At 45.7% G+C, this 23,550-nt stretch overlaps 1 protein-coding gene and 1 long non-coding RNA gene across 2 annotated transcripts in view; one reads left to right on the top strand and one right to left on the bottom strand.

Moving 5' to 3' along the window:
• Positions 1–1,744: 1,744 nt before the first annotated feature.
• The window catches only part of VWF (von Willebrand factor), a 184,322-nt gene continuing 162,516 nt past the window's right edge, over positions 1,745–23,550 (top strand). The window contains exons 1-2 of the mRNA XM_070269189.1: positions 1,745–2,065; positions 14,058–14,205. The gene's annotated coding sequence lies outside the window, so the exon portion shown is untranslated. The remainder of the gene's footprint in view (positions 2,066–14,057; positions 14,206–23,550) is intronic.
• LOC138924761 (uncharacterized) lies at positions 3,231–6,523 on the bottom strand. The gene is made up of 2 exons (XR_011439958.1): positions 5,722–6,523; positions 3,231–4,125 (listed from the first exon to the last, which is right to left on the bottom strand). It is a non-coding gene; the product is annotated as an uncharacterized lncRNA (long non-coding RNA).

Genomic DNA, 23,550 nt, shown 5'->3' with positions numbered 1-23,550 from the left:
CAGAAGGAGAGGGAGGTTGGGATATTTATCCTCCCATTGCCTGGTCACATTCTGGGCGGTGGCTGCATCCCTCTGTGGCCACAGCTCCTGGCAGGCACCCTCTCCAGTGGCTCTAGCTGTCCTTGGCTCTGGTACCATGGCTTCCTCTCTTTGTCCCTCAGGCCTAGGGAGGAAGAGGCCTCCTGCTGCCCTCGTCCCTGGTGCTGCTCCACCCTTGTGGGTTCACTTATCGTCCCTGCAGTAAACTCTCTTTAGAAAACCCTTGGGGATTGCCCCTGTTTCTCTCTGGAAGGCTGCCTGATGCAGCATTTGGTGGGGAGCTAGCCCTGGTGCTGGTGTCGACTGGAGAGGGGAGAGACGAGGCAGGGATGCCAGCTAAGAGGCTGTTAGAAGTCAGGAGAGAGGTGATGGGCAGGCACCAAGGCAGCAGCAGTTGGGATGGAGAAAGGGACCAGAGGTGAGAAGCACCTCTGAATTAGGACTGCCAAGTTTTGGTGACTTACTGGGTAGACGGGGGAGCAGAAGGGAAAGTTGGACCCCGCCCCCCAACCCCTACAGGTACTCTGCTTGGAAGACAGAAAGTATCGGTCCATGGTTGCTCCATAATAAACTATAAAATCTGGTATTTCCAGTCCAAATGCAGGACTGTGAAGTTTTCACCTCTCTCTCCTATCTTGAAAGCATTAGGTGCCCTCTGAGGTTGTGGTTTCCATACTAATAGGACGAAATTGTTATTCAGTGAGAGGAGGTTCCGAGAATCAGAGACACAGCCGCTGAGTCAAAACAAGGCAGATTACTGCATCCAATCTGTTTTTACACATGTGCACGGTCAGGCCATCTAGAGTCCATTCACCCTTTGGGGAAAACAGTATCTCAGATTTCCTTTAAGAACCTCCCCCCCTCCACACCCTTAGCCCTTGTGGTTTGGGGGGATTGGTCCAGCTCTGTGAGCCGCCCCATCGGCCATAGCCATGTTCTGTCTTCAAAGCCACAGGGATGAGTTCTGGGAGGCACTTGGGCTCCAACCAGAGCCAATGAGACTTGGGCTGAGGTTTCTGGGAGATTGGCAGGGGCTCCTCTCCACCGAGCTTGAACCAGGAAGCATAAAAGCTGGAACCACGGTCTCCATTTTGTCATCATGTGGCCTGAGAAGACACCAGCTCAGGGAGGAGATAAAGCTGAGCTGAGAAATGGAGAGGAAACCCTGTCTTTGCGGGGGTGTAAACCCCAGTCAGGCTGACCCAGAAGGCAGCACGACCCTGCTCCTTCACTTTTCAATTGCATGAACTCGTATTTGGTTTCTGCTTTTTTTTTTGTCACTTGCATTTAAGAGAGTCATAAATGAAACAATAGTCATCATCATCAAAGTTTGTCTTATATTCTAGTTTTTTAAGAGACAGTGCCTTCTTGGAAAGTGTAATGGAATTTGGTCAGAATATCACAGATCGTCACTTAGGCTAGGTCCTTTCATCTCCAGTCTGCGTTTGTAAAACAGAGCCAGTAACACCTGCCTCTCATTTTGAAGGAAAAGTGAGAAAAGGAAAGATAAACTGTAAAGTGCTCTTCAAGTTTTGGGTATTGTTATTATGTGACGTGTTCCTTGAGGGAAGTGACTGAGGGTTTGTTTTGTGTGTCCACAGAGACTGGAAAAGTGCCTCACACAAGGAGGTGGGCAATCAGATACGCAGAGCTTTCATTTGAATTGAATTGAATGCTCTTTGTGCTTGTTTTCTCCGTATTGTAGATGAGGAAAATGGAGTCACAGTGAGATGAAGGATCAAGCCGCAGGCGAGGTGCAGACCCAGGAATCCTGTGTCCTGACTCAACTGAAGCCAACAGTTAAGCTCCATCCCTCTGAGATGATGACGAGTTGCTGGACGGGGAGTCCCAGGGCCAGCTGTGTCACTACCCTGCTGGGGAGGGTCAATCCTCACCTGTAAGTATGAGTGGGTTCTACGTGCAGGTACTTTGAGGAGTGCAAAATGCCTTACAAGTGCGTTTCGGCGTCCCAGGCAGAGGTGTAAAGCTGCAAGGCCGCCTTGCAAGTCCTGCTTGGAAGCGATGGGTGAGTAAGAAAGCTGTGGTGCCTCAGGGCTCCCCAGGCACCTTCAGCCACGTGATTTCCTTTGATTTTCCCAGGCTGTACAGTATTTCAGACAGGCGCCGTGTCTCCTGGGTGTCAGAGGGGAAGCTGAGGCATCGAGAAGTTGACTCGCTCAAGGCCATCCAGCTAATTAGAGACTGTGGCAGAACTCACACCCAAATTTTATGACTTCCAGATCAAGCCCAGCACAGGCCTCTGCTCCACGTGTCAGGAGAGCCAGCACCCTTCAGGGACTTGCTCACAGAGGGTGCTCCATAAATGCTGAGGCATGGGCTCAGAGGAAACCAGGGTGCCCCAGGGCTGTGCCTGGCCTGGCCGTTCTGAGATGGCCTGCTGCAGCCTGGCTGGTGGGGGCGCTGGAGGCCCAGGTTACCCCGTGGTTTGTTTGCGGGTGGTGCGTCCGGTGTTCCTGGTGGAGGGGGGGATGCTCCAGCAGGATTTGATGAGCAGCTCTCTTGGGCGGCAAGGAGAGGTGGCAGACACTGTGTGTTTTGCTGGGCTGTGAGTGGCTCTTCCGGCCATTGTGCTCCCCAGTGCTCCGGGTCATGAACACAGAGACCAGGATGCCTTTGTAGTAGTCACAGCAACAGCCTGTACTTCCCCCGCATTCCAAGGAGGCTCCAGAGTGTGGTCACTTATGGGAGGTCTCCCAGACACCTCCTTCCTCCTCTCCTGGACTCCATCCTCTTCAGCAGGAGACGGCCACTTCGTGGTGTGATTTGAGGGGCGTGGGAGGGCCTCTGACCACATGGCTCTCCTCCTGACGGGCAGCCCTCCTTCCAGATGTTATCTCTTGGCCACTCAAAATGCTAACATCACAGGCGAATATTTTCTGGCTTAGGCACTGCTTAAGAGCTTTACATAGTAATCTTGCCAATAGTTCCGTGAAACTAATGCTATTGTTATCACCCTCTTCCCGTTAATATGAAGGACACTGAAGCTTAGAGGGCCCAGAAACACCCCCAAGGAAAAATCAGCAGTGAGTGGCAGGGCCGGCCTGGAGCCCACATCTCTGAGGCTGGAGCCCATGTTCTTAACCACCCCGCCACCCTCCCCTCTGTGTGAGCCTGGTACTTTGTGCTTTTGAGGTGAGTAGGATCAAACAGAACCATTCAGTCACGACTCATTTTATTATAATAAATATTTTACTTTAGAACAATTTTAGATTACAGGGTTATTGCTCAGAGGTAGTACAGAGAATTCATGTATATCCCATACCTGGTTTCTCCTATGACTGACATCATCCATTAGCATGGTACAAATGTGACTATCGCTGAACCAATATTGATACATTTTATTAAATAAAGTCCATGGTTTATTCAGATTTCTTCATTTTTTACCTAATCTCCCTTTTCTGTCCCAGGATCCCATCCAGGAGACCACCTTACATTTAGCAGTCATCTCTCCCTAGGCTGTGGCAGTTTCCCAGACTTTCCTTGTTTTTGATAGCCTTGACGATTTTGAGGAGTACTGGTCAGGAATTTTGTAGAATGTTCCGTATTTGGGATTTGTGTGATGTTCTTCTCACGATTAGGCTGGGGTTATGGGTTTTGGGGAAGAAGATCACAGAGGTAAAGTGCCATTTTCATTGCATCTGAAGGGTACATACTATCAACATGACCTATCACAGTTGATGTTGACCTTGACCACCTGGCCGAGGTAGTGTTTGTCTACTGTAAATTACCCTTCCTTTCTGATACTGTACGTGTTATTTTTTGAGCACTAGGAGGAGAAGAAGCCAGTGACTCTCCTAGAAGCAGGGAGCGGGGAGAGAGGGAAGAGCAGGGTGATGGCAGCTCTCTTGGAACAGAAAAAGAATTTGTACTTGACTAGGAGAAGCTGGTGCCTTTGAGTCAGGCTTGATGCAAGAGAAGAGAGTCCAGGTCCAGGATTCGGGCAAGGGCGGCCACGCGGCCCAGCCCAGCTGTAGGAGAGCTGTGTAGACATTCCCTGGAGAGCCAGGCAAGAGGAACTTGGCTTGGGTCTCATTTTCACAGACTTCATCTCCCAATAAAGTGATGCTGTAATCAGACACAGTGACAGAACTGAAAGAAGCAGTGTGCTGTCCGACTTTAAACTCCCATCTATCTTACCTGAGCCACTTTCCCTAAGAGTTCAGGATAAAGGAATATTTGTTATAAATGCTGAAATTATTTTTTAGATTAGCACCATTAGTTTGCTGTATACTTTGAGGTTGAAAGTGTAAATTTTCCAATGTAAATATTTAAAATGGATCACAAGTTCGGTAACCCTGTTTGGGCATGTCTTTGTTTCATAAAATGAATGTACTGATAACCTCAAAAGATGGAAGTGGCCTGGGCCCCCTCATGTGACCCCTGAGAGACCCTGCCTCCTTCAAGCACCAGGTGGTGAGGCTGGTGAGAGTGAACTGGGGGCCTGAGAGGACTCAGGGAGCCAGCTGTACCAGAGCTGAGCTGAACTCTGTGGCCGTGTCACACACTTGCATTTTTCTGTCTGTTCCAGAGTGTGAGCTAAATGGGTGAGACTGAATTTGGATAGTTGATCTGAGAGGCTTTGGTCCCAGTGTTGGGAGAAAGCTGGCAAAATGAAGGACACTTTGGTTTGAGGTGGCACCTTTCATTTTCAGCACAGCTCCTAACACCTGTCACCCTGCCTGCCATCACACCATCAGAGGTAAATACCTGTGGATATTGGGGGTCTAGGAGTTACCTGTTCAATGAAAATACCCTAGAATATGAAATAACTTTAGCAGTTGGCAACTAATACAACAGAGGAAGTCAAGGCCTGTTGGAGGGGGACCCAAGACAGAAGTGTGGAGAAGGGTGGTGGACAGAGCTGTGGAGAGCAGAGGCGAGGGAGATACAGAAAGGGGCTGTGGAAGGGAGGCACCGAGGCCCTTCTTGAGTCTGTGGAAAGCTGCCCTGGTGACATCTATTTATAGCCAGCTGACCTCAGATGAGTCACCCCTATGATTCAGTTCCCCCACTTCTCTGTAACATGGAGATGGGTCAGGTGGTCAGGATGGGACCCTTTTCCTCATCTTCCCGCACGTACCCCATGCCTCTACTGCTATCGCCACTGCTGCGCTCAGCTGCCACGTGCAGGAGCCCGGGGGGCTCTGGGCCGAGGGCTTGGCGTGGGTAATCCTTGATTTAACTCTCACCGCCCTGGGACGTAGGTACTGTCATTGCTCCACTTCACAGTGGGGAAACGGAGCCTTACAGAGGTTGAATAACACACCCAAGGTCTCACGCAGGGATGGGCGGGGGCAGGGCCATTGCTGCGACTCTGCCCCACGCTTGTTTGATCAGGGCCTCTACAGCGAGGTCTGTCTGGGTCAGGGCTGGCAGACTTTTTCTGCAAAAAATAAGTATTTTACGCTTTGTGGATGACATGTGGTATCCATTTCCCTCTCTCTCTCTTCAGCCCTTTAAAAATGTAAAAACCATTCTTAGCTTGTGAGCTACACACAAACAGGCTGCTGGCTGGATCTGGCCTGCCAGCCATGGTTCACCAGCCCTGATAGCAAGTAAATAGAAGTGCAAATTTCTGCAGAACCGCTGGCCTTCCCAGATTTCAGAGGGGGTCTAAAACCCACCCGGAGCATCCTGGGCCTAGGAGGCGGGCAGGGTTACCTGTGTGGTCCAGGCGGATGCAGCTTTACTGGACCCAGTGGGATGTGGCTGCGGGGCCTCTCTCAGCGCCTGGCCCCACGGGCAGTTCCATGCCCCTCACACCTGCCCCTCTGGCTCTCCAGCCTCCTGCTGCTCCAGACTCTGTGGAGAGCCCCGTGGGGGCTGTGTGGGGCTGGCCTCTCCGCCTCCTCACCATCCCATCTGGCTTTCCTTTCTCCTGCGACTTCTGTTCTCGGTCGGGTAAAGCCAGCTGAGAGGATCCGCAATCGGCTACTTGTCCCCAAGCCTTTCTGCCAGGCTGCCTTGGTGGCTGATGTGAGGCAGAAGGAGGAGAAAAGGCATGGGAGGGCTGCAGCCAGAAGGGAGGAAGGCCATGGCCGGGCAGGAATCCAAGCTGGGAAACCTCTCTGTTCCTGAGGCGTCTCACAGTTAAGGAAGTTTGGGAAAAGCAGCTCCTGTGTAAACAGGCGATTCTGTCTATGTGTGTGGGGCCTGCCTTGCGTTTGTGTCACATCCAGCCAGCGCCCATGCATCTCTGCCGGGTCAGAGCGGGAAGAGCAGGGGTCTTGGGTTCTGGGCAGCAGGAAAAATAGTTAAGCCAGGCCTACACCTGGGTTCAAGTCCTGACACCACCACGGGCCGACGACCTGACGCAGGTCCGGTTCTTCCGCCTCTCAGAGCCTCCCTCTCCTCGTCTGTGAAGGAAGAGCAAGCGCTCTCTCAGCAGGTGTTGCAAAGCGTGCAAAGCAACACTATTTGTCCACCACTTCCTACACGCCAGGCGCCCTCCTAAGGGCTCTCCTCGTACAGTTGGTCTTCACTATTTGTAGATTCCGTATTTGTGAATCCGCCTACTTGCTGAAATTTGTTTGTAATTCCCCAAGTCCATATTTGTGGACGGTCATTGGAGAACACGTGTGGGTGGTGAGGAATCGGAGCTGCCTGACGCGCTCGCTCCCAGCTGAGGTCTCACAGGGCGACACGCTGCCTTCCTGTTTCAGCTTCACACTGTCCTTTTCACGGTCTATGTGGTGCCGGGTTTTCTTGTTGTTGTGCTTTTGTTGGTGACCTCGCTGTTTAAAATGCCCCCAAGCCCAGTGCTGAAGTGCTGTCTGTGGTCCTCAGTGCAAACGGCTGTGATGCGCCTTATGGAGATTGTGTGCATTAGATCAGCTTCGTCAGGCATGACTTGTGCTGCTGTTGGCCATGAGTTCAATGTTAATATATGTTAAATAAAGTCTCTTTAAACAGAAACACACATAAAGCCAGGTTATGTGATTGGTTGTTGAAAAGGTGGCCAGAGCATCGCAGGCACCCACCCCTGTGTTCCCCCTGGGAGCTGTGGCCCGCATTCAGCTCACAAAGACTTTACAGAACATCGCACTGTGAGTATGAGAACCGACTGGATCAACTCACTTCACCATCACAACCTCCCTGTGAGGTAGTGCACTCTTCATCATCCATACTTCATGGATGAGGATATGGAGGCACAGAGGGGTTGCCTAATTTGTCCTAGGCCATACAGCTCCAGGTGGCAGAGGTGGGCTCAAAGCCAGGCAGCACTTGTGAATTAGGTAAAGCAACATGCAGAGAGCTCAGGCAGTGCCCCGCACAGCGTGTGCTCCCGGCAAGGCTCTGCCCCGCCCCGGGCCACTGTGGCTGTGGGATTGAACGGTCTCTAATGTCCCTTCCGCTCATATTCTAAGGCCCTGTGATCTCTGCCACTTCCTCCAAGCCTGCCCTGTGCTGTATCTTCGGGAGTGGAAATTGGGATGGACAGGCTGTGGGTATGGGAGGGAGCTTGCTGGGGTGACAGATGCCGAGGGCTCAGGTGGTGTTCCAGAGGAGCCCGGGGAGGAGCGTGGCTGTCACCTCTCTTGGTTGTACCAACGTCTTTAGGGCTGTGTCCTCACCAGCTGGGGTGGCTGGGAGGGGTACGATTGGCTCATTCCCCTTTGTAGAAGTGGAACTTGAAGCTCAGAGAGCTTCTCCAAGATGGCAGGACACTTTGGGACTGACCCAGAACAGATGTCATGGAGGAGGATGACACCAACCCATAATCCCAGATGCTGCTGTAGACCAGAAGGCCACCTGCGCTGGGGATGTTGGCTGAATCCGGCCAGGCCCCGGGGTCTGTTCTGGCCGCTCGAGTCTGCCTCCTCTGCCTCTGGTCACACACTGAGGGGCGGGGATGGGGGGATTTGTCCTCTTCAGCAAGAATGATGGCATTGTCTGTTTTATCAAGTTGCATTTTCTTTAGATACTGTCTTTCCTGGAAAATTCTAGTGGTGGTGGTATTAGTAGTCACCTCTAATACCTCTCCCTCACATCACAATAATTATCCCTTAAGTGCCCTGTTGGTGAGCAGTGAGGGTAGGAATCTGGAGAGAAGGTCTGAGTTCAGATCCCAGGTATTCGGCAGCCCCATGCCAGTCCTCCCTCCTTTCTAAGCTGCGGTTCACTTGCTGGTAAGGTCTGATAGAGCTGCCTCCCTCGTGGGGTATTGGGAAGATCAAGTACAATTTTGTGGGTGAGCATGCTTCCCATGTTGAAAAATTCTGTACGTGAAATGAAAGGGATTGCGCTGGGCCCTATCCTGAGAGGCTCATGCAGGGAGCAGGAACTTGACATTGAGGTCAGTTGGAACTGTTTTGGATACGCATGTGGCAGAATTGCCACATGCCCCCCCCCCCCCCCCGCATTCTCCCTCCCTTCTTCCACAGTCATTGGATTTTAGTTGGCGACATGACTTCCCAGAATAAAGTTTTTATTTCCAAGGCTCCTTTACAGCCAGGATGTGCAAATGGCCTAGTTCTGGCCAACGGGATATGAGCAGAAGTGCTGAGGGCAATATCTGAACATGTCCTTAAAAGGCAGGACCTCTCCCTCCACCCACTCCCCCTGGCCCACTCCTTCCTTCCTCCTCCTGGCTGTCCAGAGCACAGATATGGTGATAAGCTGTCTGAGCCCATGCGATATGGCCAGCCCCCGGGGATGGCAGAGCAAAAATAGATGGTGCCTGGTCTCTGCCATGTGGAGTTGCTGTAGCAGCCTGGACTACTTCTGTGCAGAATATTACACGAAGGAGAAATGCTTTCCATCTCATTTACATCATGGTTATTTGCGTTACCTGTTAAAGCAGTCAGATCTATCACCTAGCCATATGGAGGTGAACCCGATGGTGAAGTAAACGTGGTACGCCAGTTCTCAACAGTCTAGTTGCTAATGCTTTGCTTTTGTTCAAGGATGGCAGGTGGGGTTGGGAAGTCGGAAGGGCAGGTGGGTATGAGAATTCCCTTTAGAAGGGCCCAGCCAGCTGCCAGCCCTCTTTGGGTCAGTGTGGAAAGACCTGGTGGGGGATACAGGACTTTAGGGCTATCAATGGCACCCATCCCTCCCCCCATGTCTCCCTCTCTTCCTGGCTGTCTTCCTCTCTCCCTTATCGTAGGCCAGGCACTGTATTCACACTGTACCCTGGGAACACAGGGAGCAAGAATAAGGCACAGTTCCTGCCTTCGCAGCATAGCGTAATACAGACTCAAGCCACTCAGTCACACCCTGAGGGCATCCTTGACCTTTCTCTTTCTCTCACACCCCATAAAGAATTCATCAGCACACCTTGTCAGACCTATGTTCAAAATAGAACCACCCTTACTATCCTGGTCTAAGCCACCACCATCTCTTGCCTAAACTTTTGCCTTGGCTCCCTCCCTGCTCCCTCCCTCCCTCCCCCTCACCCATAGTCAGTTCTTAACAGAGCACCCAGCATGATCCTCTTAGAACCCAAGCCAGGTCATGTCACTTCCCTGCTCCAGACTTTCCACTGGTTCCTTACGTCTCCAGAGTAAACTCCAAATTCCTTCCAGTGGCCCAAGGCCCTGCTTGATGGCCGGCCTCTCTGGCCTCAGCTTGGAGGTGCTTCCCCTAGGGGGCTGCCCTGGGCACAGCAGGGCTGCTACCCCCCTCAGGGCCTCTGTGTGCAGCTCTCTTTGTCTTGAATTTTCTTCCCTAGATATTCCACGACTAGTCCGTCCCACAGGCCTCTGCTCCCCTGTCACCTTCTCAGAGAGGCCCTCTTGACTGCCCTGCATTAACACCGCGCACACCATCACCTGTATCCTGTTCCAGCATGGATCACCTCTGACTTATATTTGGTTTCTTATCTCAGTCTGCTTAGGCTGCTCTAACAAATTACCATAGACTTGGTCTATTAAACAGCAACGTTTATTTCTCACAGTTCTGGAGGCTGGAAAGTCCAAGATCAAGGGGCCACAGACTCAGTTCTGGGGAGGTCCCTCTTCCTGGTTTGCCTTGCTGTTGTGTCCTCGTGTGGACTTCCTCGGTGTGTGCACGCAGAGAAAGACATCTCATGTCTCCTCCTCTTCTTATTAGGGCACTAATCCCATCAGGAGGGCCCCACTTTATGACCTCTTCTAACCCTAATCACTTCCCAAAGGCCCCACCTCCAAATACCATCACAGTGGGAGTTTGGGTTTCAACACATGAAGGTTGGGGGTTGGGGGGCACGAACATTTTGTCCATGGCGCTTGTTCATTGACTTCCTCCCTCCACTAAGCATAAGCTCCTTGAGTGGATTGTCAGACACTGTGGATTTGCATCTCCTACAACCTTGCCAGCACATGGTCGGGGCTCAGCCGACCTCTGCAGCATGGGGAGCGGGGAGTGCTGGGCGAATTGTCGTAACAGAGCGCGGAAGTAGAGCCGCCTCTGCCTGGGATTCCGAGAAGGTAAGGTGGACCTGAGACTTGGAGGATGGGGGGGTGGGCTAATGCTCAGCCTGGGTCTGCTCACCACCAGGCCAGCCAGGCCACTGCTCTGACCTCAGTTCTGGAGAGTTTGGATGAGTGACAAGGGAATAGGCAGGCAGGAGTTGGAGGGTGCCCAGGGTGGTCAGAGGAGTGAGGTAGGGGTAGGAGGGAGAGAGAGGATTAGAGACTGGGTTCTGGTGGCAGGGAAGGGGCAGGAGGCAGGAGGTGGTGGGGGGGTGGGCGGAAGGAGTAGGGGGTGGGCCAGCCTTTTCCAGACGATGGCTGCTGCTGCCGCCCTGGACTCTGCTGCGGCGCCTGCTGTCTGCTTCCAGGCTGGGCTGTTTATTTACTTGGCCAGTAGTTTGGGCAGCCTTGGGCTTTTCTTGCTGGATAGTTCTCCTGAACTCTAGGAGAGGAGTTAAGTAAACACTGGCTCCCAGATACGGGAACCAGAATCATCCAGGAAATGTTGAGGTGGGAGGGAGCGAGAGCACTAGCCTGGGCTTCCGCCCTCGGGGCCCCAGGAGCTCACACTCAGCTCCATCATTCCCAGTCCCTTGGGAGGTGAAGTGGGCACTCCTGTGTTTTCCAGTGGAAACTCTTCCTGGCTCTTTTCACAGCATTCATTGCTCGTATAGCTGGCAGACGTTTATTAAGCTCCACATGCCACTAACAAGCGAGGAACACAGAAAACCTTCTTGTGGCAAAATTTACATCAATGTTCACAGCCTCCCTGTACTGCACTCTCTCCTCCTCTCGCTCTTAAAACCTTTCGCCACATTAATCCCATCCCCTAGGCCGGTGCTATATGTCTGGGAGCAGTGGTGCACTGGAAAATGTTTAACTGCTTCCTTTCTGGAAAAAAAGCCCTGATCTGTGGCTGATTTCCATGGTGTAAATACTCCCACCGTGGCTACATGTGGCTACATGTGGCTACATTTTCATGCCACCAAAGTGACGTCACTGACTGCAAAATTGGGAAGAGTTGCACAGTGGCACACCATTATACAATATTTCCTCCATACAGATACAGTAGTCTGATCTCGAGAGTAGAGATAACAGTAACATGTAAAATAATTTGGAAGTGATGAGTTTGAGTATTTATTATCTCTGTTTTAAACATGTCATTTAATTATAAGCTTATATTATTTGATTTTAAATAATGACTGTATTTAATAACTGATTGACAACATTCCTGGAAATGTAACAGTCAGCTCTTGCAAGCCTGTATGCGCTGATTCTAGCTTATCGCTTCCTGGGAGCTTGTCAGAGAGGCAAAATCTTAGCCCTACTCCAGACCTACTGAATCAGAATATGGATTTTAATACTTAAAACAGTGTCCTCAGGTAATTTGTATACACATTCGAGTTTGAGAAATGTGATCCTGGAGGTAACCACTGTATAAGATTTTGTTGATATCTTTTAGAACTTTTCCATAGCACAGATGCATGTAATTTTTCATGATGTTTTTCTGGCTTGTTCTTTAAATAATTTTTAAAGACTTTATTTTTTACAGCAGTTTTAGGTTCCCAGCAAAATTGAGCAGAAGGTACAGAGATTTCCCACATCCCCCCCCACCCCCCATGGACAGCCTCCCCCATATCAACATCCCCCAGCAGAGTGGTACGTTTATTACAGTTGGTGAAACTACGCTGACACATCATTATCACCCGGAGTTCACAATTTACGTTAGGATTCATTCTTGATGTTGTACATTCTATGGGTCTGGACAAATCTGTAATGACATGTCTCTACCATTATATTATTGTACAAATTAGCTTCACTGCTCTAAATAGATGCATGTAATTTTTTGTTTTGTTTTATTTTTTAATAAAAATAGAATCATGTTGTAAATGTTTTGCAAGTTTCTTTTTTCACTTAATAATCTATCTGATAGCTTTCCATGTCAGTCTACAGAGATCTAGTTATTTTTAATGTCTCCGCAGTATTTTTAGGGCATTGATGAATCATGATTTTTTAAAAAAATCATCTCTCTTAATGGACACATATTTTTTCCCCCTTTGCTTCAAGAAATCTCATATTAACATTTTTTTCCTTAACTTTCTCTCAGTTCTCAGATTTATCAAAATCTACCTTTTAAAAATTCTGAAAACTAATTTATACTAAAGGGTTAGAGAATGACAGTCATAGTTTACAGTGTCTTACTTCCCTAGATTTAAAAAGTTTAATTAAACTTTATCAATATTTATTGAGATATTTATGCATAAGATTCTAAGGAAGCTGATCTGGAATATAAAGAGGTTAGATATGGCTCTGACTTTAAAATACTGACAGCGCAGCAAAAGGAATGCAATCTGTGGACATATAATCATAAAATGAGGAAAAACATATGCTATGATCAGTTGCTACCCACAGAACATTTCTGACATCACATATGTGTGTCCGCCCCCCATACCGACCAACTCTCAGTCACCATCTGAGTGTCCTACAATTTAATTCAGTTCCGACACTATCTACCTAAAGTTAGCATCAGATCCCACAAGTTAAAGGGCTCAACTCCACAAGATTGCTCCTACTTCAGATGCTAATTGCAAGTCCCAGGCCTCCTGCACTTCTGACTGACGGGCTATAAATTGGAGGTTTCCACAACCCCTCCTCTTGTTTGATAATTTGCTAGAATGGCTCACATAACTCAGGAAACCACTTTACCTACATTTACCAGTTTATTACAAAGGACGCAATGCAAGGACAGTCAAATGGAAGAGATGCATAGGGCAATGGTCGAGCTTCCATGCCCTCTCCCAGGACGCCACCCTCCCACTACTTCATGTGTTCACCAGCCTGGAAGTCCTCTGAACTCCATTGTTTAGGGTGTTTATGGAGGTCCCATTACATAGGCACGATTGATTAAATCCTTGGCCACCGGGGATTAACGCAATCTCTAGTCCCTCTCTTCTTCCTGGAGGTCGGAAGGGGTGCGACTGAAAGTTCCAACCCTCTAATCATGCTGTGGTCTCTGCAGTCAGTCCCCACCGGAAGCTGTGCAGGGGCCCCCAGACGCTGGTCATCTCGATTGCATACAAAAGGATATTCTCATCACTCTGGAAATTCCAAAGGTCTTAGAAGTTCTTGCCATCAGGAACCAAGGGCCAAAACCAAGTATTATAACAAAAGATGCCCCATCATCTGTATCACTCAGAAAATAGCAAGGGTTTTAGGAATTTCATGCCAGGAACTGTGGATGAAGGCCAAATATGTATTTCTAATTATATCATAATATCACAACATATGATTGATACAGAACAGTTACAAGCCCCTTTGGTGCTATAAGAACATAGAAGGGAAGGGAGAAAAACCTAACTAAGAAACCAGTGGCATTAGAGGCATTAACCAGCAAGTGGGGAGGTGTCCACTTGTCTAGGCCCTCAAATTGCCCCATTAGACGGAGGAGATAATACTGTCGGCCTTAGGCTCATGGTTGCTGGAGGTGGGGGTGGGATGAGAAAAGAGCCCCAGAGGCTAGGAAATCAGGTGCAATGGGTACCCTTTTCTTAACAACCAACCTGAAGTGAGATTTTTTTTCCCCTCCATCCTTTTTTTCTCCAGGTCTAGTCAGTCTCTGGCATCTTTATTTTGAGGAACCCTGATCCCCAAAGAGGAAAGACATTCTAACTGGTTCTTGCCTGAGGCTCAACTGGACCTGCGAGGCTTCTGCTTGTCCCTGTTCCTCTGCTTTGGAAGGAATTCGATTGTGGTAAGTCTTGGGATGCATTCCAGAGCTGGTGGCAGCCCCAAGCCTTGCCCAGCTGGCTGGCCTTGGTGCTACAGATCAGCCCTCACGTCTTCCCTCTTGACTCCTTGCACATGGCCGGTCAGTCCACGAACTCTGAATCTCTGTCAGTGAGCTGTGTGGTGGCGGGCACCTACGCCCTGCTCCACTTCCCGGGGTACAGAATGATCCTCTGCCTTCTGGCTTGATTCATCTGCATATCTTGCCGCCCAGGCTTCCAGCCAAATGCAGCATCCACGTCAAATTTGGCTGGAAGTTTTTGCTTCAGGAACTTAAAGTCTTTCACCTTTTGTAACTGAGACCTTATCTGTTTCTTAGGAATGTGGTAACTGTTCTCTTGGAAGGAAATGTTTTTGTTTTCAAATTCTATGTATGAAATAATAAAAGTAAAATATATCTTATGAAACATACTAACAAAATGAACGTCTGTGAATGCATTGTCAGTCTGTTTGCATCTGCCTGTGTGCCCTCTCCCTGTTCTGTATGCCTGCCTCTGTACGCATTTCCTTCATTATTAATGAGGTTGAAAATCTTCCCATATGTTTATTCACCAGTTGAATTTTCTTTTCTTTGAAACACCTACTTTTATCTTTTGGCCCTTTTTCAATTATGTTGTTTGTCATATTCTTACTAATTTGCAGGAGGTCTTTATATATTCTGGATATTAGTTCTGTGTTGGTTATACGTTTTACAGATATCTTCTCCCGGTTTGTATCTTGTTTTTTGATAAACAAAAGTTTTAAATTTTAATGTAGCTAAATATATCAATCATCTTATGACTAGTATTTTCACTTGTTTAATAAATAAACCTACTCTGAGGTCATAAAGATATTTTCTTCTAAAAGTTTTGCCATTCGTGTTTAATCTCCTAGTCCGTTGGGAATAGATTTTTTAGTATCGTGTGAGGTATGGATCCAATTTTGTTCTCTCCCCTATATGCATAACTGATTATTCCAGCATCATTTGTCGAACGGGCCAAACTTCCCCAATTGATCCACAATGTCACCTTTGTCATATGTAAAATTCCTGTATATCTGTGGGTCTGTTTCTTGGCTCTTTATCCAAGTCCGTTGATCAATTTGTCTATATCTGTACCAATACCATTCAGTCTAAAATGCTATAGATTTATAGTGAGTCTTGATATCTTGTAGGGTAAGTCCTCCCATCCCACTCTTTTTCTTGAGGAGTATCTTGCCAGTTTTGGCCCATTGTGTTCTCTCTCTCTCTGTATGTGTTAGAATTAGCTTGTTTGGGGTCCTCAAAAAGATGTTAGGATTTTGATTGGCATTGTATTGGGTCTATATTTCAACTTGGGAAGAACTGACATTGTTATGACTCAAATTATTTAGGTCTTAATTAATGTCTTCTAATAATATTTTATTTTTTCCTCATATGTATTGAGCATCTCTTGTTAGATCTGTTATTATGTACTTACAGTTCTATGTTATAGTGAAATAATTTCTTTTTTTTACAATTATATTTTCTAACTGCTGCTGGTGTATGTAAATGCAGTAAATTTTCAAATATTGATTACATTCAATATATTATATTTCAAATATTTATACAATTTATCAAAACTTATATTGATTTCCAATATTTTGTCTGTAGATACTTTTGGGACAATCATATGTTATTAATGATAGTTTTGTTTCTTTATTTTTAATCTTTATGACTTTAATTAATTTATTTTTCTTGTCTTGTGGCATTGGCAAGGACTTTAAATGTAGTTTAAACAGAAGTGGTAAGAGTGGGCATCTTTGTTTTGTTTTTTATTTTAAAGGGACTGACCTTAATTTCTTACACTGCCTCATTAGAATGATGTAGCCCATAGATTTTTGTTAGCTAATCTTAGTTAGGTTAAAGTATTCTATTCCCAGTTTGCTAAGAGTTTTTATGATGAATGAATAAATTTGTCACATGCTTTTTCTGCATCTATTGAGATGCTTATATTTTTATTCTTTAATTTGTTAGTGATAATAGATTTTCTAATGTTAAACCCCTCCTAACTTTCTGGAATAAATAAAACTTGGTTGTAATGTATTATCTGTTTTACATACTATGGGATTCACTTGCTAATATTTTGTTTGGGATTTTTTACTTTTTACTCTGTGTTTATGCGTAAGTCCGGTCAGGGATTTTCTTGTTTTTATCCTGTTCATGTCTGGTTTTGGCATCAAGGTTATATTAGATTCATAGTCTGAATTAGGGATAATTTTCTTTTCAGCAGAGTCTGCTGATGATTCTCTGATAGTTCTTCTGGCCCTCTTTAACAGCAGAACTGCAATTTTTAGCTTGACATATAGCTAAAGATTGTATTTCCCAGCCTCCCTCATAGTCCTTCACGTAATAAAGTTTTGGCCAGTACCCCTTCATCAGCGCCGTAGGAAGTCAATTCTTTGTAGACCCAAATCCTGAGACTAATAATTCCTACTTTGAGAAATAGGTCCTTGAGGGTATTTATTTCTAATAGTGATTAGTTTCAATAAAACTAGAAATATGATCTAGTAGATAGTCATCTTAATATGTATATTTTTATACACTGCAATAGGATTAGAGAAATATCTTAATTGCTTCTTGATGTACCTTTGCAACTTCTCTAGATACTTTAACATACTGGAAAGAATATCAGTTCTTGAAGTCAGCCACTGTTTGCACGAAAGAATGTCAATTATGAAACATTTTCAGCTTTAAAAAATATCTTTAGACTTTTTCTTCAATTATAAGAAAGCTTGCTCCTAAACATATGAACCTTCATGACTTTCATATTCAACTGATAATATTCTGAATTTTACATGCATTGTAGCATAATAACTGAATTTTATATTTTTCATGATGATTTCTTCTTTGACCCATGAGTTGGTAGTGTGCTTAAAATTTTCTAAGCAAATAGGAATTAAAAAATAGTTATATTTTGTTATTTACTCCTAATTAATGGCATTGTGCTGGGAAACACATTGATATTGGTTCTTTGAAATTTGTTGAGTCTTGTTTTGTGGTTTAGTACTTGGTCAATTTTTATAAATGTTCCAAATGTGTCATCCCTAATTATTGGATACAGAATTCTGTATATGTCCAATAAATCAAACCGATTAATTCTAGTGTTCAAATTTTCTGTCTTTTCTATTTTTTTGTCTCCTTGATCCAATAATAACAGAGAGATGTGCAGCTATCTCCCACTATGATGATGAATTTATCAATTTCTCCCTGAGTTCTATTAATTTTTGGTTTATATATTTTGAACCTAATTTATGAAGTTTATTTTATAATAATCATATCTTCTTTTTTTTTCTCACCAACGCCCCCCAGTACATAGTTGTACATTCTTAGTTGTGGGTCCTTCTAGTTGTGGCATGTGGGACGCCACCTCAGCGTGGCTGGATGAGTGGTGCCATGTCTGCGCCCAGGATCCGAACTGACGAAACACTGGGCCACCTGCAGCGGAGCGCACGAACCTAATCACCCGGCCACGGGGCCAGCCCCCTCATATCTTCTTAATAAGTTGTCTTTAATCATTATTTAATCTCATTCTCTATCCATAATAGTGGTTTTTTCAAAAGTCTTATGATATTAATACAGCCACCCCCAGCTTTATTTCAAACATTTCCGTGTCTTTGTATTTTAGGTATGTCTCTTGTAAACATCATAGAAATGTGTGGTATGCAGCTTTCCAAGATAGCCCCCCAATGATTCTAGTCCACCAGTATTCACCCCCTTGTGTAGTCCACTCCAGCACAGAATAGGGCTGACTTGTGTTATCAGTGGGATATTGTGGAAATAACAGAGTCTGATTCCTGAAGCCAGGTCATAAAAGACCTTGTGTCTTTCACATTGTTTTCTCTTGGATCACTTGCACCAGAGGAAGCCGGTCACCAGGATAAGAGGACATTCAAGCATCCCTCTGAAGAGGTTCATGCAGCAAGACACTGAGACCTCCTGATGACAGACAGCATCAACTTACAAGCTTTGTGAGTGAGCCATCTTGGAAGTGGATACTCTAGCCCCCGTCAAGCCTTCAGATGACTGGGGCCCCAGCCAGCATCTGAGAGACCCTAAGCTAGAACCACTAAGAAGCTAAAGGAATGCAGAGGAATATTTCTCAGCTTCCACAAAGAAATATGGTCTCTTGTTTTCCTTGAAAATCAGCTGTCTTGGTGTGTCTTATTTTTTCCACTTTTTGACAGAGAAGTGGCTACAAAGAAATGTTTCTATATTCTGGAAAAAATGACAGGGCAAGTGGAATAATAAATGGCAACTGGTGTTGAAACTCACTGTTGGAGACATAATAGCCCATAGAAAGGCCTGGCAAATTGAAGAGAACCTGCCCACGCAAAGAGACAAGACCCTCCTCTCCAGCTGATGGTTCCCTCACGAGAATGTGGCCCAGTGAGGAGAGCTGCCGGTCTTCCCAGGGAACCAGAAATCCACATCTTAGTGTAAAGGATCCTGAGTTTTTAATACTGGCTCAAAATTTAAAAACACAGACAGGAGTTAAATACACACATGCGTATGTGCACACACACAAACGCTCACACATACACATGGTTACACACACACCTCTGACTATTCTGGGGAAAAGCGAGGCCGGGGAAGTTCCATCCCTTTCTCAAGGTGGAGGAGGAAGTAGGTGGAGATTCTGACTCTGAGCCGACTCCTGTTTCTGAGATTCTGTGGTTAAGCGTATGCAGCTATTAATGCAAATTGGGGGCGTGATTATATCCCCTGTTCGCTTGCCACAAGGTCAGTGTCCTAAATGTCCGTGGCTTTCTCTTGGAGCAAGAGGCTCCATCCTGGGTGAATGCCTTGAGGGAGGGGTCGTGGCAGCTGGCTCAAGGCCCACAGTTTAGGCTGCATGAAGTTTTTCATGCAAATTATAGCAGGCAATTCCGTTTCTCAGAAAGAGAGAAGCTGAAGGTTTAGGACAGAGGAATTTGTCTTGAGTATTTGGGGAAGAAGAAAGAGATAAGCGTTTTTTTTCTAAATCAACAAACACTTTTTAGTATGACAGAGGTCATTTCAGATAGATAATGTTTACATTTCAGGAAGGCATAAAGATAAGGGGAAAGTTCCCGTGGTTTGTGAGTGTGTGGGTAAAAGCTCCCGTGAGAGCACGTGGCTGGGTCACAGAGGCATCTTCTGTGTCTTGAAGCAGATGCCTGGAAGTGTGGACTAACTGAATTAAAAGCGGGGATTGCTTGGGCAGGCCAAATCATAGCATCCCAAAGCCTTTTCCCACCAATGGAGCTGAGATAAAGGATTCCAGTCCATGTTTCACAGTAAACTGGGGACGCTTACCAGCGATCCTGGGGCCTGTCAGCTCTACCAAGATGCAAACTGAGAGGGTCCTGGAGAGGGCGCCCCTCCCTAAGTTCCCGTCCAGCTGTAAGACCTGATGTCTCCACTTTGGGATTTGAGGGCTGGGCCATAAGGAAAGCTCAGCTTGGAGTGGACACAGGGGGATGCAATGGTGGTGTAGGGCAGAGAGCCTTGGACCAGGAGTCAGAGGGCAAAGGGCCAACGTGGGCTTTTCCACTTCCTTTCTGTGTGGCTTCTGGCAAGTCGCTTTACTGAGAATTCACTTCTTCATTTGCAAATTGGGAATAATCCTGCCTGCTCTGGCTGACTCATGGTGGTGGTATAAGGCTCTGAGAGGTTGTCTGTGAAAGTGCCCTGAAAACTGAAGGGCACCACAGAAAGGATTCACATTACATCTGGCATCTTCTTACCTCTTGGGCTCTATCACTTCCTGTGCTTCCCCTTGTAGTCTGTGTTCCAGCCATGCAGATAGCCTTTCAGTTTCTTTGTAGGTAGCTTCCTCCTGCCACTGGGCCTTTGCACCTGCTGGTCCTATGCCCTGAAGTGCTCCCCGTGTCTTTTGTTTGTTTGCTTTTTTAATTAATTAATTAATTATTTTTGGATGTACATCATTTTGTTTGGTTTTATTCTTACTCCTTACATAGAGCTCAGCTTAGTCGGCTCCCTCCCCCACACAATCAGTTTCGGTTGGAGTGCTGTGTTACATTTATGCTTCCATAGCACCGCTATCTTGTTGACAGAGCTCTTATCACTGTTTGCAGTTATAATTTGTTTAGATTTCTGTCAGCCCTTGTGACTAGACCATAAGCTGCATGAGGGCAGAGAACGATGTCGTCTTGCTCACTTCGTCTCCCCAGAGCCTAGCCCAGATACCAAATAAACGCGGGTGATTGCAGACTTGGTTCAGTTGCAGAGTACGTTCAGAAGTCCAGGTGGCGGGGATTCTGGGTTCAAGTACCTGGGTTAGGATGCTCAGAATGAGGCGATCCAGAAAGGAGAGGATCCTCTCTCAATAAGCCCTGTGTCTGCACTTTTTTCTCCCCGACCCCTCCCCCTTTAAGCCAAGCTATGTCCCACTCGGTGATGTCATGTTGATGTCCATATGTACTGTCTACATCAAATTACGGCAACTAATTATTAATGGCAGGCAGGGGATACCCTCTGTCCATCGGGAGAGGAAAGCAGCTCTGGGTCCCGAGAACAGGCAGCCAGAGCGGGAAGTGGGTTTCAGAACAAGGAACACAAGGTATCTTAGTAGATGCTGCTCTCTCTGGAACAGTGCTTGGGACACTTGAACTATTAATAAAAATTCTAGGAAGCTCAGTAGCTATTCAGGAACTTTTATCCAATTAAGGAAAGATAAATTCCAAGTGTGCTTCCAGGCACCATTATTTCTTCTTTTTCATTTTGAAAACTTTATATTGAGATATAATATTCCTAGAGAAAGTACACAGATCATAAGCACACAGTTCAATACTTTTTCACAAGCTAAACAGCCCCTGTCGTCACCAGCACCCAGGTTAAGAATTGAGCATGACTGGCATCCCATGAGCTCCTCTCGTGCTCCTTCTGGACGCTACCTCCTTCCCCGGGGAAACCACTTCCTGACTTCTAACAGTGTAGATTAGTTCTGCCAATTTTTGTATTCTATGTAAATGGAATATCCAGTGAGTATTTTCTTGGGTCTCGCTTCCTTCACTCAATGTTCCAGTTGTGAGATTCAGCCAAACTGTGTTGTGCGGCTGTAGATCATTCTCACTGCTATATAAGAATCCATTGCGTTTCCACGATGGATTTATCCATTCTACTGTTGACGGGCATTTGGGTAGTTTCCCGTTTGGTACTATTACCAACAGAAGCATTGTTTAGTTTGGTTTGTTGTAAAGAGCTGTTGAAAATAAATCAAGCTAATTTTTACTGTGCTCTTTCAGTATTTTTTTTCAAATTTTTCTCCAGGGAAGTGAGAATCTGATTGGGTCAAGTAAGAGCCTATCCCTTTTCCTTGGAAGTCACAGGGCGCCCCTTCTGCCACCTTCTCTCGTCTGCAACTTGCCTTGTGAGCTGAATTCTCCATAACTTTCAGTGTTTAATTCTCCTCCTTCCTCTTTTTTTAACGCTAAAAAAGTAAACTTCATTTTAGAGACATTAGATACTCTTACAAGCACATTGTGAAAAAATTGGAAAGAACAGAGTTTAAATAAGAAAATGACAACTTCCTGCCCTCTAGAGAATAGAGCAAATATATTAGCCTATTTCTTTCTCGTGTTTTCTTGGATATGTATTTTATATAGTTGAGATTGCACTGCACATGCATATTATCTCCTTTCACTTAAGATTATACCATAAGTGTTTCCCCATGTCATCCATAACTGTTCTTCAGCATTGTTTTTCCTGGCTACGTGATAATCCATCCCATGTATGCCAGAAGTTATTTGACTGCTCTCCTAGACTGGGACATTTACAATGCTTCCACTTTCGTTCTGACAATTAGAAACAATGGGCGGTGGCTATCTTGGAGGTAGATCTTTGTCCTCATTGCAGATAATTTCCTTAACTTAATTCCTAGAAGTAGAATTTAGTGGGTCAAGAGTATGAACACTTTAAAGCAGTCTGGTGCATCCCGTGTTGCCGAGTTGCCTTACAGAAAGGCATCGTGTTTATGCTCCCACCGCTTTAGCAGCTGACAGCAGAGCCAACACGGTTCTTTGCACCTTCACACAATTTGGATATTGTTTAATATGGAGTATCTTCATATCGCTTGATTTTAAGTATTTCAAAATTTCTCTTTGACTTATTTTTTGACCTGTGAGTTATTTCAGAGTGTTTTAAAATTTCCAAATGTAGGAGGATTTTTTTAATCTTTTAAGTTGACTTTTCAATTTAATTGTATTGTGGTCAGAGAACATGGTATATATGTTACGTATTCTTTGAAATATGTTGAGAATTGTTTTATGTTGAGAACTGTGTGTAATTAATTTTTGTAAATGTTGAGGTGCTCGACCATCCCAGTTTGTTTGGGACTGCGGGCTTTCCTGGGATGAAGGATTTTCAGTGCTAAAATTAGGGAAGTCCTGGGCAAAGTGGGCTGACTTGGTTACCTTGTGTGTCCCCGAGAAGAACATGGATTCTCTAACTATTGGGTGCAGAGTTCCAAACAGATACATTAGATCAAACTTATTTATTGTCTTTTAAAAACAATTTTTAGTTAAAATTTTTATTTTGAGAAAATTGTAGATTCACATGCAGTCGTAAGAAACGATGGAGAGAGATCCACCGCCCCTTTCACACATTTCCTTTAATGGTAACGTCTTGCAAAACCATAATGGAATATCACCACCGGAAATCACGTTGGTACAGGCCATTCATCTTATTCAGACTTCACCATTTTACTTGTACTCATTTGTGTGTGTGTGTGTGTGTGTATTTAGTTCTGTACAATTTTATCACGTGTGTAGGTTTGTTATCTACCACCACATCAAGACATGGCCGTCACCACAAAGATCCCTCCCGTTGCCCTTTTATAACCTTAACTACCTCTCTCTCACCCGCCTCCCCTTCTCCCCTGTTCCTAACCCTTGGCAACCACTAATCTGTTCTCTATTTCTATAATTTTGTCATTTCAAGAGTGTTATATCAATGGAATCATACACTCTGTAATCTTTTGCGGTTGCCTTTTTTCACTCAGCATAATTCCCTAGAGACCCATACACGTTGTTGTGTGTACCAATAGTTTGTTCTTTTTTATTGTTGAGTAGTATTTCATGTATGGATGGACTGCAGCGTGTTTAACCATTAACCCAATGAAAGACATCTGATTGTTTCCAGTTTTTGTCTATTGTGAATAAAGCTGCTATAAACACTCATGTATAGGATTTAGTGTGAACCTGTTTCCATTTCTCTGGCATAAATGCCCAAGAGTACAATTCCTGGGTTTAACAATTGTTTAAAAAATCTATCTTTAGCGATTTTATCCGCTTGACCTATGGATAACTGAGA

The sequence above is a fragment of the Equus caballus genome, chromosome 6, assembly GCF_041296265.1.
Source record: "Equus caballus isolate H_3958 breed thoroughbred chromosome 6, TB-T2T, whole genome shotgun sequence".
In the NCBI taxonomy this organism is placed as follows: Eukaryota; Metazoa; Chordata; class Mammalia; order Perissodactyla; family Equidae; genus Equus; species Equus caballus.
The sequence above is the reverse complement of the archived record's forward strand: the minus strand, read 5'-3'. Positions and strand labels throughout refer to the sequence as shown.